We start from the raw sequence: 17,675 nt of genomic DNA on the forward strand, positions 1-17,675 counted from the left end.
CTTCAAAAATAGATTCTAATGCTTTCCAAATTTCATGAGATGTTTCAAGTGTCTTTACCTGACTATATTCATTCTCTGGAAGAGCTGATAGTAATAAAGCTTCTCTAGCTCTCATGTTGCACACGAACAAATCTCTCTCTGCTTCATTGCATTCTTCAATTTTGTCTTCTTTCACAATCGTCTTCAGACTCTTTGTCAAGATCCAATAACCCAGACCCATGCACAATAGATGGGTTTTCATCTTCTCCTTCCAACTATCATACTTGGACCTATCAATTCTATGACTATCCTTTCTGAAAAGATTCGCCATCGATCTCCCAAAAGCTTATCCTTCAAGGACCTAATACTCTGATACCAATTGTTAGAATATATAGTCCACCAATATAAATGAAAGGGGGGGTGAATCAGTTATCCAACTAATATCACAATTAACAACCTTATTAAACTTTAACCATATCAGTAATATAATCAAAAACCACAACAAGATACTCATACACAATAACACCAGATATGTTAACTAAGGAAACCCTTGATCAAAGGGAAAACCCCGGTGGGGATGGTACCCACAAGATGATGTACTAATATAAATATTCCTTGTTAGAAGATGGACCTTGTTAAGAATCTATAACAACATTTAGTACATATCAATCCCTGTTAGGAGACTTTGAATCCCTATTAGGAGATTCCAACTCTGTTAGGAGTTGTGGAAGATAGCTGGACCCACTACCCAAACAGCTTCAAGGTTAAAACCAATGAACCCATTGTCCAAATAATATTTGTATTATTCCTTGCAGAATAATAAAAATGAATAGTACTTCCTCTATCCTGTCAATCGGACCTTTGCTCCTAATCTTGTAACTAGATCACAAAACTCGCATCCAATAATCCCTTGGATTGCTTACTTGCATTAAGTAAACACTCTGCTCCTTTTCACACTTCGCACTTCATATAAGAATGGATACATATTACAAACAAGGAAAACATCTTTCCTTTATACCATATCTTCAAAATAATTCCTTGAGTCGGCCTTGAGGCTTTCCCAATTAATTATAATAAGATAATTAATTAATTACAATTACAATAGCACTGTTGGCTCACAGTCTATACAAAACTTCACACGTGCGATACTAGGGCTTCTGCATCTGCTGACGTCATCATCAGATTGTCATCTGTCACTATCTAACTGTGCATCTCTTTATTACATCTCAAATGAAAGATATAATACAAACATCAAAAACTGTTTTCCAAGCATTTTGTCTCCGTACTGCTATCTGTAAATCAAGTACATGCTACGCATTGAACCACATAATCAGAACACTGTACCAAACATGTCCATGGTCGCGCATCAGCAGACAAGCATAACCTTGTCTCTACAACTATTATCTCTCTCTATTACTCTACCAATCTTCACAAACTTTCTGTTATGTTGACATCAATGACAAACACAATCATGAATGCAACATGTCAATACTCTCCAATGTTAAGGATACTCCCCCAATGTAGTATCATCAGCATTCATGCTATCAAATAGAACCTGATTTTGGTTGCAATATCAGTTGTATGCCTTTGCCTTGCACATTTTATACATGTGTTTGCATCTAGAGACCCTGATTTTAGTCTTCTTCAAGAGGCATTTTCATGCAATGAGGTTTGGAGACCATGATTTGGGCATTCCAAGGCAAAACACACATGTACTAGCGCATTATAAATAGGATTTTGCATAAAACGTTGGAAGGAAAGGGATTCTTGAATCATTTGCATGCAAAAACATTCACATGCAATGCATGTTGGAGACCACTATTTATCAAAGGGAGACATTTTCAAACATTGAAATCCTTCAACAAGTGCAATCTGCACTTAGGATTGCATTTGCAACTACATTTGCAAGAGCTTGCACATGCATTTGCATCTTCTAAGCCTCATTTGAAGCTAAGGTTTAAATCTTTCAAAAGGCCTTTGGTCATTGCATGCAATCACATTTGGAAAACCTGATTTTGGAGAGAACAAGTTCATTCAAACTTCTTCTTCCAAGTTTTGCTCATTGCTCTCCAAGTAAGTGTGAGGATTCGATTTTACTTGCATTTCTTGCTTGTTTTGCTAATTTGCTGCATTCTTTGGCTCTTTATCATCCATGTGTTCAAATGCAGCCCTAGTTTTTTACATCAAGATATTAAATAAGTTTGAAATCTTCAATTTGTTGCAAATGCAAAGCTCTTCCATCTCAAAAACGAAATTGCATGCAAAGTGAAGTTCTGGAGTTTGTCAAAGTTTGAGTCAAAGCAAGAGGTATGTCTTTCTTTTTGTTTCTAGTTTTTGTACATACTATGTTGCTTGTTTTGGTTTGTTTTTTGGAGAAACATTGGACATTCTCCCCCAATAATGCAAATGCATATCCATGCTTTCATCTTCCATGTCAATTCATTCTCCAAATACATCCAAACTCCAAATTCCTATGTATGTAATCGCATTCTACAAGCCCAATTGTATATTTACATCAAGTAAATGATGAATTTTTACTGCATGCAATTACCTCGCATCAACCCAATTTTGGTGAAAGCTCACACTTTTAAATACCTAAACTCTTAATATGCACAATATTGGAGCCCTAATTTTCAAAACTTGGGGCCTCCATTTATGATGCTAGAGACTTGTGAAGAGAATTCATTGATGCATTGTCTGTACAAAAAAATATTATCTAGGAACAAATACACCATTCCTAGATTTCATCCAATAGGCATTCTCATCAAATCTTTATCCAATATGAAGCTTTGGTACCCCGTGATGTAATTAATCCGGATCCCTTTAAAAAAATTGAGTATCAATAAGTTAAAAATCTAATGCTTATGGAATTGGTTATAATGGAAATATTGTTATTGAAGAACAAGGAATATATTGATTAAATGCCGAAAATGGTAATATATGACATTGATATATCTACTTCAGTATGAAGCAGCAAGAGGCAGTGATTTATTCCTTGGACACCACAAATGGAGCCTAGTTACACACAACACCAATTGTGGACTCACAGCATGCATGGAAGAATGTTAGAGAGTTCGAATGCAAAAGATCATTAAACATCAGAGAGCAGCAACTTATAATAGAAAAGAAGAATGTTTGTAAGGAGAAATGAGGAGCAAAGATATGGCTTTGTAATACAAATTCAAATATAATATTGTAATGATAAATAAAAAAACCTTTTGTTCATATTTAAGGCATGTTGATTGAAACTGCAGTTGATTCGTCCTTTATAATCATCTTTAAATTCCATAAGCAATTTAAATATCAGATAGGTGGATTGGGTCATTTATGGCATTTTAAAATTAATCATCCTAGATATAGTGAAATATTAAATTGTTTCCACATATGTCTAGTTTGTCTCCCTACCTTAGGAGTTAAAGTGAAATCTGGACTAGTTTAAAATTGCGTATGTATACTTGATTCGTTGTGTCTGGATTATTAAATTGTTTCTAGTTAAATGCATAGAACTTTATAAGGTTGCATATGATAATCTTCATTGTAGTTGACTTTGTAGCCCAGATAAGCAAAGGCACTAGTCCTTTGAATCATTGAAGTATTATTACTAGAGTTATATTTGAAGTCACAAAATCTATATCTTCCTTCTTACAAGCATCAAATCCATTATTGACAAATATCATACAAAATTGTTAAGAATATTAACCAAGATAAACCTACAAGTCTGACAGTATAGATTGTACTTCCTCTTAATAGTAATATATCTCTAATGTTGGCATTTAATGATATATATATATATCCTATAGGTGCCAAGTTAGGAGGGGTTATGTCCCTTGAGGGACATACCTTTTAGAAAGGATATATAAGTAGGTTGTAAATGCAGATTATAGGACACACAGTTATAGCAATCTGCTCCTATAAGCATTTTATATCCTGCAATTTATATCTGAGATTATCTATCACAATAAAAGGTTAAATATTTAGTATTGTATCTGCATTATAATAAGCACTAATTCCATCAATATTCATACTACTTAGAAGATCATTCTCAGCATATAAGACTAGATTAAAAGCCTGATTAAGAGATAAGGATTTAGCAAAAACTTTACAAAAACATTCATTCAATTCAAACATTCAGCATTCCACTTTATTTTGATTGAGTTCGAGGATTTTGCCAACCGGAGAACTCGCAAAGCTTAAATTCACTATAGAAAAGCTTCGGATCAAGTGATCAGGTTTGGAGTGAAGGTTTACCCGCCTAGGTAGCGAAGCCTAAAGTGCAGAGGAATTGAAGTCATTCTCATTCGTTAGCCAGAACTAGTTGTGGAATCCTATTGGAGAACTGGCAAGCTCTTGGATTTCCAATTTGTGGTTTTGGGAGCCAACGCACATCCATATGCATCCAACTTGCATTGGTGGACATCCAAAACAAAAGCCCCACTTTGCCTATATGTAATCCATCATCCTAAACCCGATTTTGGCCACTTGTACAAAATGTATAAGCTCTCTCATTCATTTCTTGCTTTCAAATGAGTTCAATAAGTATCTAATTCATACTTCAAACACCTATCCTTCCTAGATTTGACATTGCAACTCAAATCCAAAGTCCTTCACGAAACCAATCCCATTTGATGATGTATTCAATCTTTGGAATTTCCATGTTGCAGCACAAGATATGTCCATACCTCCAAAGGCCAAAGGGAAAATGAAATATCAGTATGATAAGGAGCTAGCTCACACAACTCCATCACAAGTTTCATCTACTTTTGATCAGATCTTGGATACAGAGAATGGTCATGTTGACATGGCCAATTTCTTGCAGAGGGTTCAAACATCTTCTAGTCATGATATCAGCGTATCAGGAGAAGTCACATTCATCTAGTATGCATTTTTTCTATGGCAGCCCTCGAACCCAAGTTTGTTTGGGAATGCACAAATCTGATGTTAAGTCAACGACAGTTAAGAACGTGATCGAGAAGGTACTTTTCAGTTTGGATCCGGATGTGATTGAACAAATCTTCAAAGTTCTTGCAACTCTAGAATGTGTACATCTATCCAAGGAAATATCCTTGCAGCTACAAATCAGAACAAGACAAATAATCAAAGGTGTACAAACGACAACTAGTTGGTCAATAAAAGATCAAACTTCTCCAGATGGCCAAGGACAATACACAAATCTAACTTCTCTCAAGAGGTTAATGATTTGATAACTCTTCTAAGCAAGATTTGTGGTCTCAAAGTATCCAATCACTTTGAGATCTGGATGTTCAAATTCATCTATCAAATTCTCGAACACAAAGAATCTATCTATTGGGGAGAAATCATAAGCACAACATTGTGTGAGCAGTTAATTCATGTGAAAACATCATCCTCATTCCATATAAATTCATAATTAGTCTATATCGCTACAACTATGGGGAGGTTCTTCAGACTCTCTACCAAGGGAGATCAGTCTCTACTTCCCATCTAGAACTACTACGATCAGCTCACTCTAACACAAAGCGAGCATCACTACAAAAGGGTGCAAGATCTGTTTTTCGAACATTTCAAGTGCCTTTTCAACAAGGAGTTGGTGACAAAAAGAGTATCAGATGAGGCATGGGAGAAAGTAAATCAATACATGTGTATTTTTCTACAATTTCTAACTTTCACTTACCTGAGAGTTGGTTATTTTTAAGAACTATACACTTTGTCAAGATATCCTACTAATAGGATAATTCTCATGGAAATGGCGAAGCAGCTTATGGAAGTACAGTCATATCAAACCAACCAACACAGGCCAAAATTCGGACATTTGCGCTGCCACTACTAAACCTGTCCAAATTGGGGAATATGCACTTACTTTAGTGTATAAGGCGAAAGCCATGGAATCCGAACTTCAACTCATCACACTAAAGAAATTCAAGGCTAGATCTGACTTTGATTATAGAGGAAAGCATTCGCCCATGTTCATCACATGGAGGATGTTTGGGTTGATTTATGCCAGTGTAACACGGGGACACGCCCCCCCCCCAAACTAGGTCGTCTCAGAGACAGGGACGTCCCCAAGACGGGGGGATGATGTCTCGGCGTTTCAGGCGGCGCCACTTAGAACGCCGCCGCCACCGAAGACGGCGAGACGTCACCAAGACGGTAAGATGTCTTCGAGTATGGGGGTGCGAGGGGACGCCTGGACATCTCCCACGGCAAGCAAAAGAGGCACTTCAAAAATTAAAAAGTTTAACTCATTTTTTAAATGTTTTAATGCTTCTATTTGTGGGGCCCATTCATTCCTCCTCCTTTGTTCAAAACCCTTCTATTCTTCATTTTAGTTCACATTTGCATTTCTCATTGTTTGCAACCGCAAGAAAAAGAAGAGTGAGGGCTGAGATAAGGGTTTGTGCAAAAGTGAAGAAAGTGTTTGCAAGTGAAAAAGGAGAGCCTAGGAGCAAGAAGAAGAAGAGGAGGGTGGTTCCGAGTTTACCGAATCTTGTTGAAGGAGTTTTTCAAGTAAAAGGTAAGGTTTGTAACTTATTTTTCTGATTTTCAAATGCATGTTTATGAATGTTAAATGTAAAAATTTAGTTTGTTTGAATGAATTTATTATCTTTCAACACTTTCAACTGTCTATTTTCGTTTGTTTAAACGACTTCTATTATCTTTCAACTGTATTGAAAAGAAAACGGAAAAAAAAAAATTTACTTCCAATGGTTTCGTAGGATTTGGGCTATTCTAAGTTGATTTCAGTATGTAAGAAATAACAAAAAAAAAATTTTAAATATTAATAAACAATAAGCCTTGCTGATTCCGATTTTTTGTTCTTTGGTTGTAACTTGTTTCATTTTGTTATAGTTATGATTATCATTTATAAATTTAAATAATAGATTAAGATTCTTGATGTTTTAGTTCTAAAGTTTTTTTTTTTAGCTTTATTAATTTTTGTTTTTTCATTTTGTGAAATGCAATGTCAAAATGAGCTCTACATTGATACTCATAGCGATGATGAGATGGAATTTCATTTAGATAGTGGTAGTGAATCGGAATATGAACCTGAGCCTGAGGTTGGGGCTGAGGATGATGATGACACCGTTGAGAGGGGTGAGCATGAGAGTGACATTGGGGTTGGGCCAAATCAGCAAGGGGCCCAAACTAGTTCCACTTCCATGGGTACTGATTTTATACTATCTGGTACTCCATCTATTAATTGCCCCTTCCCATCTTTGGCAAAGTGGGCTAGGGGTAAGTTTGATCCAAAATCTCCTTTAAAACAATTTGCCACTAGAATAACGAGCGGATCAGGAACAAGTGGCACAAGAAAGTGGAGATGCAATATTTGTGGTGAAGAATGGTATGGTAGCATCACTAGAGTGAATGTACACTTCCTCTTTTGGACAAGTAAAGGTGTCTTACCATGTAAGTTTTTGACTGAATCCAAAAACTTGAAGATTAAAATTGAATTCAACAAGATTTGGGGAGTTCCAGAGGACTTGGGCCTTCCAGTGCCTACCACCTTGGCTGTTAGGCAACAGATTCAAACTATACAGGAAGTGCATGAGCAACAAATACAGGGGCAACAACACCAACGCGTGTCTTCTTCTAGACCGCAGCATAGAGCTTCATCTAGTACATTGCTAGGAGCAGACTCCGCACCTTGCTTTACCTATAGCTCTATAGGTGCAGTAGCAGCCAAGACGAGCAAGGGGAAACACAAGGCACAATCTAGTGGCAACAACCCTATAGCAGAATTGTTTGCAGCCCAGATGACTGAGAAGTTAGATGCATGCACTGGGAGAATGTTATTTGCCAATGGTGTTCCACTTCACATTGCTCGGTCTCCTTATTTTAAGGAGGCATTTCAGAAAGTAGCGAAGGCGGGATTAACATCATGTGTGCCACCGAGTGAGCACAAATTGAGAACTAAAATCTTGGATGATGAGTATGCCAAGATTAGTGAGTCCATGGAGACCATGAGGGTTGTTTGGGAGGAATCGGGGCGCAGCATTATCATGGATGGGTGGATAGACATTAAACATTGTCCACTCATCAATGTCATAGTCACATGTGCAAAGGGCTCATTCTTTCTTAGGGCGATTGATTGTTCAAGGCATCAAAAAGATGCTGATTTTAGTTTCAGATTCTTCGAGAAGCCATTGAAGAGATTGGGCCACAAAATGTGGTCCAAGTAGTGACAGATGCAGCTCATGTGGACAGAGTTGCAGGGAAGCTTATTGAGGCCACATGTCGGCATATTTGGTGGACTCCTTGTTGTGTGCATGATATGAACAATGCTCTAAAGGACATGGGGAAGATTAGCTAGATAAAGGGAGTGGTAAGTGATGGTAGAGATGTGCAAATGTATATTTACAACCACTACACCTCACATGCACTATTTAGGAGCTTCGCCAAGAAGCAGTTCGTGAAGCTAGTTGAGACACTATATGCATCCTATTTCATTCTCTTGGAGAGAATTCTTGAGTTGCAGGAGCCACTGCAACTAATGGTTACGACGAATGAATGGAATGGGTGGGATGGTTCCAGGTCAGAGCAGGGGATGAGGGTGAAGGATATAGTCAAGAGTGATATATTTTGGAGCGATGCAAAATACATTGTCTCTATTATTAGGCCAGTCTTCGAGGTGGTCGAGTATGGAGATGGGGACGCGCCTACACTTGGAGAGGTATATGAGTGCATTGATTCTATGCTTGGGTAGATGAGGGCAGTTGTGCAAGAGAAGGACCCCACATTAGCCTTCTACAATGATCACATTCGTCCTATTATTCAGCATAGATGGGACAAACTTAACACACTGTTACACAAGGTTGCATATGCATTGATCTAAGGTGGTACATGACTAGGCCTGGTAGAATTACACCACTTCACGATGATGAGGTGATTTATATTATATAACACTTTAAGACTGTCTTAAAGTTAAGACTTAGATTCTCATGATTTTATAAATTAAAATCATTTACATTACTAGCATCTTAATTCTTCTATTTGCTAATAATTTGTACTTTTAAAATTTTTTCAGGTGAAGGAAGGATTCTTCAAGTGCATAGATAGGATGTATGACCTTGAGACAGCAGCTAAGGTTCGCATTGAGTGGACCAAATTTGCTACTCTTAGGGGTTACAATCAAGTGGCAAAGGCGAATATCAAGACTATGGCACAAGAGGATCCCATTTTGTGGTGGTCAGCTTATGGAGCGAAATCTACAACCACCACACTAGCTATTTGTTTGTTGTCCCAGGTACTTAGTTCCTCAACTTTTAACTTTTCATTGTTCATTGTTCAATGATTATTGTTCAACTTCTAATTCCCAAGTTTTACATTGGCCAATTATTTTTCATCTCAGGTTTCTAGTTCCTCAACTTCTGAGAGGAATTGGTCTACATATAGCTTCATCCACTCTCTTAAGAGGACCAGAGAGCAGAGAAGTAGAGAAGCTAGTGGCTGTACACAATGTGTTGCGTATTGATGACCACAAGACAAGTGTGTACAAGGAAAGCCTAGCATCACGATGGGATGTAGAGCCTGAGGAGCCATCACAGATTGATGAGGAGGATGCTTTAAATCCAGCCACAAGGCTAGTTGGTGTTCCCTTTTTGGCTCTTGATCTTGGAGAGACTAATAGTTCCAGTGGCGATGAGTTTCAACTTCCAACCTCCAAGGGATGATCATTGATCATTGATTTGGCATTTTGATTTGGACTCTTGGAGACTTGTAGTTTTTATTTGCATTATATACTTATTTTGATATCATGATTCATGACACATGATACTTATTGCAATCATCTTTATGTCATGACTCATATGATCATTGATTACTATTAGATAGTAGAATCTAGGTACTCATACTATTGATCTTAAGACTGATATATAGACTAATATTTATTATTTTCTGATGTTCAATGTTCAATGTTCATTTTTGTTTGTCATTTGATCATAAATCATGATGTTCTAGTTGAAAACTTCAATGCAATGTTCAATGTTTAAGTTTTTTACATCTTTGTATCTTATATTATATAATTGTAGTACATATTTTGCATAACTAGTATTTTAAGTACCATATGTATAGTATATATACCCCTGCTCCCTCCGCCACCCCCCGTCCCCCGCTGTCCTCCCCCTGTGGTCCCCAAACCAAGGCCCCTCTATCCCCCCATCTCGAAAACTTGTCCCCCCATCTCCCAAGGCGGTGTAACTATGATTTACACAGTGACATGAATGTTGCTAAAAAACAGGATAACCTTGCAACAAATCATTGACCTCAACATGGTCCATGTTCCAAAAGTTGTTGAGGATGATGCCATAATCTTGGATCCAAAATTTCACAACAGCCAACTGGAAAAGCTTTTTCTCATTCTCATCCAATGGCAACAAGAGGCAACTTCCATCTCTAATAGATTCCAGTATATTCTGTTGAATACCAACAAATGGCTGAAAAGCAAACATCCAAAGAGAGTCGGTTGAAGGTTGGAGTAGATTGCATTAATTTCGGACCTATTGGAAGGAAGTGTCAAGTGGAGGTGAAAAAGGACAGATCATCCACTTCTAAGCCAAGTAAAACTTTCAAATTGAAGCTCAAAGGTAGAAAAGTTGTGATTCCACCCTCACATTCATCTCAAGCACCTCTCCAAGTGCATGAAACAAAAGAGAAGGAAGAAGAGGGTGAAATAATGATCATATCTTCTCCACAGCCGCCTAGCAACCAAGGGTCACCTGCCCAGGAGGAACCATTCTTGCCTGCCATAGACCATGATGTGGACTCGTCTTCCACCATATTCACGCCTACAATTCCCCATTTCAAGGATGAATATGTCAACACTACCTATCTCTTTTGCGACTGCTTATATCCTCACAACAGAACAATGTGAGAATCTGTGAAATGTGTTTGACGATTTTCCATGGTTATGGGGAGACCCATCTCCCCCCTAAAATTCACGTCTCGAAGACTTTTTGCGTCTCTAGAGACCTCAAAAAAAGTTGGAGACTTCATGACGAAGTCTCCTGAAGTCTCCCAGTCTCTTAATCCCAAAAGTGAAGTCTCCCCTAAGTCACCTGAGAAAGTATAAATGTAAAACATAATATTAAATAATTTTATATATTTTAGCCCTCATTTTAGTCTTTTAGTTTTACAGTATTACTATTTTCAAAATTTGTATTTAGAATTAAACTCTTTAAACTAAAAAAAAAATTGTCGTCTCCAAGTATCACCATCTTACATTTTTGAAAAATTACTGTACCAGTACCATTACCAGAGACCTCCAAGTCTCCTCGTCTCCCAGTGACCTTGCGATTTTCCAACTCTCATTGAGGGACAAATTACCCAACTTAATGCCTCAACTACAAAGTTTGAGATGTTCATGATAGAGTCATCCCAAAGAACACCCATGGTTCCAGCTTGACATACAAAGGCGTGCACTACGACAACAAAAATACAACCAGGATCAATCCTGTAATAGCCACTATTCATTCTTAATGGATGAAGGTTTCATCTTGCCTACATGGTTAGGAAACATTACCATGAAAAGGAGAAAGATTGAGTTTCCCTCTCCCTGCAAAGATAAACAAGTCTAAGCTTCCAAAGGCAAAGGTTGTCTCAAGAATTCTTGTTGATTCTGAGAAAACCAAATGTGTTGAGATTGCAGAAGCTCTAGTGGATAAACCAGCCGAAGAGTTTAATTTCTCTAATCACAAGTTCACCAAAACTGAACTTGGGAAACAATCACGGTTGGGGTGTCAACAAGATGCTCAAGATGCAGTCTCCACCTTGTCAAAGAAGAATGACAAGCTCTAGGTGAAGAAAACTCAGTTGAAGTTGAAGAATGTTCATCTTCACGAGATCATTTGCCAACAATCTTCGCAACCCGTACCCATCACATCACAAACAACTCTAGTGAATCAGAAGGCTGATGCGGCTAACACTTGGTTCAAGGAGATTATCACATAGGGAGTCCAAACAATTAAAGGTGTGCTCGAAGTCCTTGAACGTATGAGATGTGATGAAGAAAGGCTTCATGATATGATTGCCTCTTTCAATCAAGAGGCCAATGTCCTGAAAGAAGACTTGGGCACATAGGATCAAATGGCAAAAGCTGATTTGGATGTCTTGATCACATACAACATCGTTCCATCCATGGACATTTTCTGAGTATCAAGGACTCATGGGTCACATAGCCCAGGCAATGAACTAACTTTCGACAAAAACACAAGAAGCCCTCGAAAGTTGCTACTCTATAGAGAGTGAGATCATGGGTAATCCGAGACTCATGGGGTGCAAAGTACTCACAGAAGATGACAACTTGTTCACCGAAGAAGACATGACTTCAGAATTCACTGACAGAGTTAATGTTGAATTTGATTTGTTGGGTGGATATTTTGCAACCGACAGTTTTGAGTAAAAATCCAGTCGCAAAATAGGATGACCAGCCATAGCGTGTGAGACAGAGTCTCTCCTACCTTAAAGAGAAGGCTCCGCCTTCTCACCATTCCTTGGATCAACTCAAGGTAAGCAAGAAGTCGAGAGATTTTATAAAATGGGTGTTACCAATATCTTTTTTTCTTATCTTTCAAGAAAGAATCCACTCACTCATAGAGCGAGTAATGGGCAAGGTGAATCTCTAACTACACTTCTATCAAGAGCTGGAAACAGTGATACCAATAAACCTTCACTAACTCAAAGGCTAGCTGAAAATGTATTGGTTTGGCTCTAAGTCCGGTCATACTTCTATATGAAAAAGTTTTACAATTAGTGCACAAAGACTCCTAAAAGTAAGAATAATTTAACTATTTTGCAAATTAAGAAAGAAGTATAAGCTACAGACAAAGTTTCTAGCTATATATTTTCACAATCGCTCCCAGTCAAAGCTTCGGCTTCGATTGCCTCTTAAATCACTATGCTCTTTTATTGAACAAACAATAATAACATGAATCAAGAAAATAGGCACAAATTACAATCAAAACTTCTAATTTGCTCTATCACAATTGCTTCCAGTCAAAGCTTTGAATCCAATTGCTTCTTTTATTCACTTTTCTACCAACTTTGTACTACACAATCAAAATTATGCTTGCACAAATGTGGCAAAGCTTTTTTGCATACAACAAAAGATGATTTTTACAATGAGGGGGCACTCATTTATATAGGGACAAAAGTTGAGAAAAAGGTGAAGGAAAAAATGGGAGCAACTCAACCAACTTTGACCTAGTGTAACTAAAAGAGAAATTATAGGGTTACATGCAACTGCACATGCAACTCGCATTACATGTAATTACACATCTTTATGTAATACATCCTCTTCAATTACAAACATGAAAGAAGAAGAAAGACGGAAGAGAATTAAAACAATCCTAGGGATTGTTCTGAAGGGCCTTGTACTTGGCGATGCAATCTCCGATAATCACTATATCGGAAGTTCTTGTACTTTGTACCGTTGCATTCACCTCAATAACCATGGTGTTGCATCTTTTGATAGCTTCTGACTATGATGAATTGTCCGTTGTCATGTGGAAGCTTGATGTGATCCAGCTTTTTTCGCTCAAGTTGTCGTGAATTCTCTTTTGTAGATCAGCACAAACTAGAGTGTTTGACACTTTGAAAACCTTCTCAATGGTGTCTAGATGTAAACTTGGAACAACTTTCCATCAACACCTTTACCTCTTCTTCTTTTTTAAAGTGCTTGGCGCATGGGAATGTGTGCAAATGGAGATTGCTGATCCCCAAAATGTGACTTGGGCTTTTAAGATGTCATTGCACGGAAAATGGATTACATGTAAATGCAACATGCAACAAGGAATGAAGGATGAGATGGAAAGCGAAAGCGAATGGTGGACGAGCTTCTACATGTAAGTGTGAATGGAAGAGATGCAAAGCATGTAATGACATGGGATGTGGAAAAACATGTATTTGCTCATGGAGGCGTGAATGCATATGGAGAGGTGAAATGGAAAATGGGATTACATGCATGTGCGGATGGTGAATGAGATGGAAAACATGTAATCGCATTTGTCGAATGAGATGTGAAGTGTTGTGACAAGGAAAGATGGAAATGGAATGTGGAGTGAAGTGAAACGTGCTCAAGTTCTTAGGAAAGAACTTGCGATTTCTTCCAAAAGAAGAAAAATGAAAAAGCAAGCAAGCAAACAACGAAAAACAAACACATGCCTTTGGTCTTAAACTCAAACATGTCAAGATGCAATGCACTTCAACACACAAATTCGAATTTGGAAATTAAGAAAAAACCAAAAACAAAAAAATGAACAATTTCTTCATTTTAAAGAGAAAATGCACTTTCCATGGCATTGATTTCAACAAGTGGCAATCATCAAACAATAATGTGCATTTAAATAGCAAGATAAGCACGACTTGATGAGCAAGTTTGAAAATGTCCACTTACTTGGAGGTTAAAGAGCCAAAATAGCAAGTTTTATAGACTTGACCAATTCTTCCTCAAATCTAGTTTTTTAAACAACTTCTTGACTTTTTCCGTACTTGCATTTAACAAAACTTAATGAGCAATAAAGTGTCGAATTTGACATAAAAGTGCCAAATACATGGTCTGCAAAGACAATATCATGTATTTATAACTCAAAATCAATCCCTCTTGATCAAAGGTATGGGCTGGGAATGCATTTTTTTAATTTTTTTTAACAAAAACATGATTTTTTTTGCAAAAATCCGGGCCATTTTTGCAAAAACGTGGCCAAAAAATGCATCTTTTGAGTCATTTTTGACTTGTGAATGCAAAAATGACTTCCCCAAATGCATATACATGGATCAAAATGGAAAAACATGACTCCAAAATGCAAAAAAGTGGGTAAAAACCCCAATTTTCTAGGCATTTTTAGCAAAAACGTGATTCATAGAAGGCATGAAATGGAAATGTTTTTGGCTTCTAAGTGCAAAAATGTGAGCCAATATCTATTGCAAATGATTGAAGATGCCAAAACCCCTCTTTTTCTTGCAAAAACATGATTTAAATCACTCAAAATGGATTTATTTGAAGATTTTTCCAAAAACATGCGCTTGGAAGGAGTTTGAAAAATTGTTTTTTAGCAAGATAAATCCATTTTCAATGTTGGATAATCCATGGCCAAGCAAAAACGACCCTATTGGAGAAAGTCTCATTCAAAACCGTCAAGTAAATCTCAAGTTATGATCAAAATCGGGTATTTGGAGGGCAAAAGCATGTTCTTCAAAAACGGACTTTTGGAGGGTCAATGCATATATTAAAACATGTTTTTTGATAAAAAATAGACCTTTTTGGGTCACTTAAATATTTTAAACTGTGCATCTCATCAAAATCACACTTTTTAGGTGCCATTACATGTTTTAAAATATGCTCATAAGCAAAAATGGACCTTTTCGGGGAGGAAGCATGTTTTAAAATGCATCTCACTTTTAAGATGTAAAAGTGTAAAAACTGAATCAAAAATGTCCACTTATGATAACCTTTTGATGTAATGACATCTAAAAGGTTCGCTAAAATAAACTTTATATGTAGTGACATGTAAAATGTCCACTTTTGATGGATTTTACATGTTATTGCATATAAAATGTCCACTTATGAAGACTTTTAAGTCATTTAATTCACTTAAAATTATAAAAATGTTACAAAATGGGTCATAAACAATATTTATTTATCATATTTTGTAATATAACATATAAACATCATTTAAAAGTAACATTTAAATAAACATTTGATTTTTAAAACCAAAAATTAATCTGAAACTATATAGTTATATAGTTACTCTAGGGGAAAAATTAAAAAGTAACTCAACTTAATATTATAACATAAAGTGCAGTATAGTCACTTTAAGTTAAAAATTTAAAGTTAAAGTAACTTAAAAACATAATAAAAAGTGAATATAAGTTATATTTATCAAAAAGTGAAAATCAAATTGAAAATATAACATCATATTTTTAATTCGTGTTGTTGCACCCAAAAGGTCCACTTTTGAAGCACTAAAATGGACATATCTTTTGACTGACAACTCCGATGAACCTCTAGGTTAGACCGAATCAAAGGGAAAAATGAAAGGCATGACATGAGCAAAACCAAAGGACTAAAAACAAACTCAAACTCAAAAACAAACGAACGGATGATGAAGGCTTCAAAAATCAAGCAAAGGCTCGATAGAAAGCAAAATGAAAAAGACTTGACGAAGGCCTTCAATAAAATGATTTGATATATAAAAGACTTGACAAAGGCCTTCAACATTAAGCAATTGAATATCAGATTCAAGTTTAGAGAAATGCGAAACTAACTTTAAAAAGTTTTGTGCTGTTACCAACAATTTGTAGTGACAAAATGCAAGACAACATGATTCAAAGGATTTTGGAGCACCTACCATGAACAAGTTCTCAACATATAAATTTGCAGCCAAACACTTGTGGGAAAGTCTTGCAGAAAATTGCCAGGTTGTAAAAACAGGTCATGCAAATCCAGTTAGGGTCAATGTCATTTCACAGAAGATGAAGATTTTGAATCTTCCAATCCTTCATGATTGTATTGCCAAATATAAGGCATTTGATGACAATCTTTAGGCTTGATTCAACTTTCTCCATCTTTTCCTTTAGTTTTTTTAGCATTTTCAGCTTTGTAGTTTACAAAAGATAGATTACATGTAATCCAATTGCATGTATTATTCAATTACACACCTTCAGTGCATGTAATTCAAGAAATCTTCTTTTCTTTTTTGACTTAGTCGAGGTGGTTGAGTTCCTCCCACTTTTTTCTCCACTCTTCTCTCACTTCTTTTTCCTATATACTTTTTCCTATATAAAGGAGTGAGCCCCCACCGCCTCCCCCCATTGTAAAAATAACCTTTTATCATATGCAAAAGAGCTTTGCCAAACTTGTGCAAGCATAATTGTGATTGTGTAGTACAAATTTGAAAGAAAAGTGAATAGAAAGAAGCATTTGGGTTCTAAGTTGTGACTGGAAACAGTTGCGATAGAACAGATTGGAAGCTATGACTGTGATTTGTTCCTCTTATCTTTCGTTCATGTTATTACGTATGTTAAATAGAGCATAGTGAATATAAGAAATAATTAGAGTTGAAACTATGACTGGGAGCAACTATGTAATATACAGACTAGAAGCTATGACTATAGCTTATATTACTCTCTCAAATTCATGCAAATGGTTAGAAATTCTCTATTCTTGGAAGTCTGTGCGCCCTAATGGTAGAAATTTATCTTATAAAATAGATAAAACTAGACGTAGATCTAAGTTGGTACACTCTCAATCATCCTGTGAGTGGGTGTTTGGTATTAGTATCATTGTTTCCATCTTTTAGATAGAAGTGTAGTGTAAGAGATTCAACTTGCCCATTACCCGCCCTATGGGTAAGTGGATTCTTTCTTGAAAGAAAGAGGAGAGAATATTAGTAACATCTTCTAACATTGATCCAAGGAAGGGTGAGAAGGGAGAACCTTCCCTTAAAGATAGGAAAGAACTCACACATTGCGACTAGTCTACCTATTTTGCAACTCAATTTGCATAAACTGTCGATTGCAAAATATCCACCCAACAAATAAAATATCAAAAATTGAATTAAAAGCAATTGGGAGTTAAATAAAGATTAAGACAAGAATCTCTTTAGCACAAACTCTATGAACTTGTCCAACTATTTGATTTGCATTCCTCTAGTTTATCCAAAACTCAAGATTGCGGCCCTTTGAAGAAACATGGCATGAGACATTTTGTCATATTGCATGAA

General features: G+C 36.6%; 1 protein-coding gene across 6 annotated transcripts in view; it reads right to left on the reverse strand.

Annotated features, from left to right (window-relative positions):
• Positions 1 to 17,675, reverse strand: part of LOC149542861 (eukaryotic initiation factor 3 gamma subunit family protein) — a 236,684-nt gene that overhangs the window by 166,251 nt on the left and 52,758 nt on the right. The window lies entirely within an intron of this gene.

The sequence above is a fragment of the Cupressus sempervirens genome, chromosome 8 (genome assembly GCF_028749045.1).
Source record: "Cupressus sempervirens isolate cs-2001-9-10 chromosome 8, ASM2874904v1, whole genome shotgun sequence".
NCBI lineage: Eukaryota > Viridiplantae > Streptophyta > Pinopsida > Cupressales > Cupressaceae > Cupressus > Cupressus sempervirens.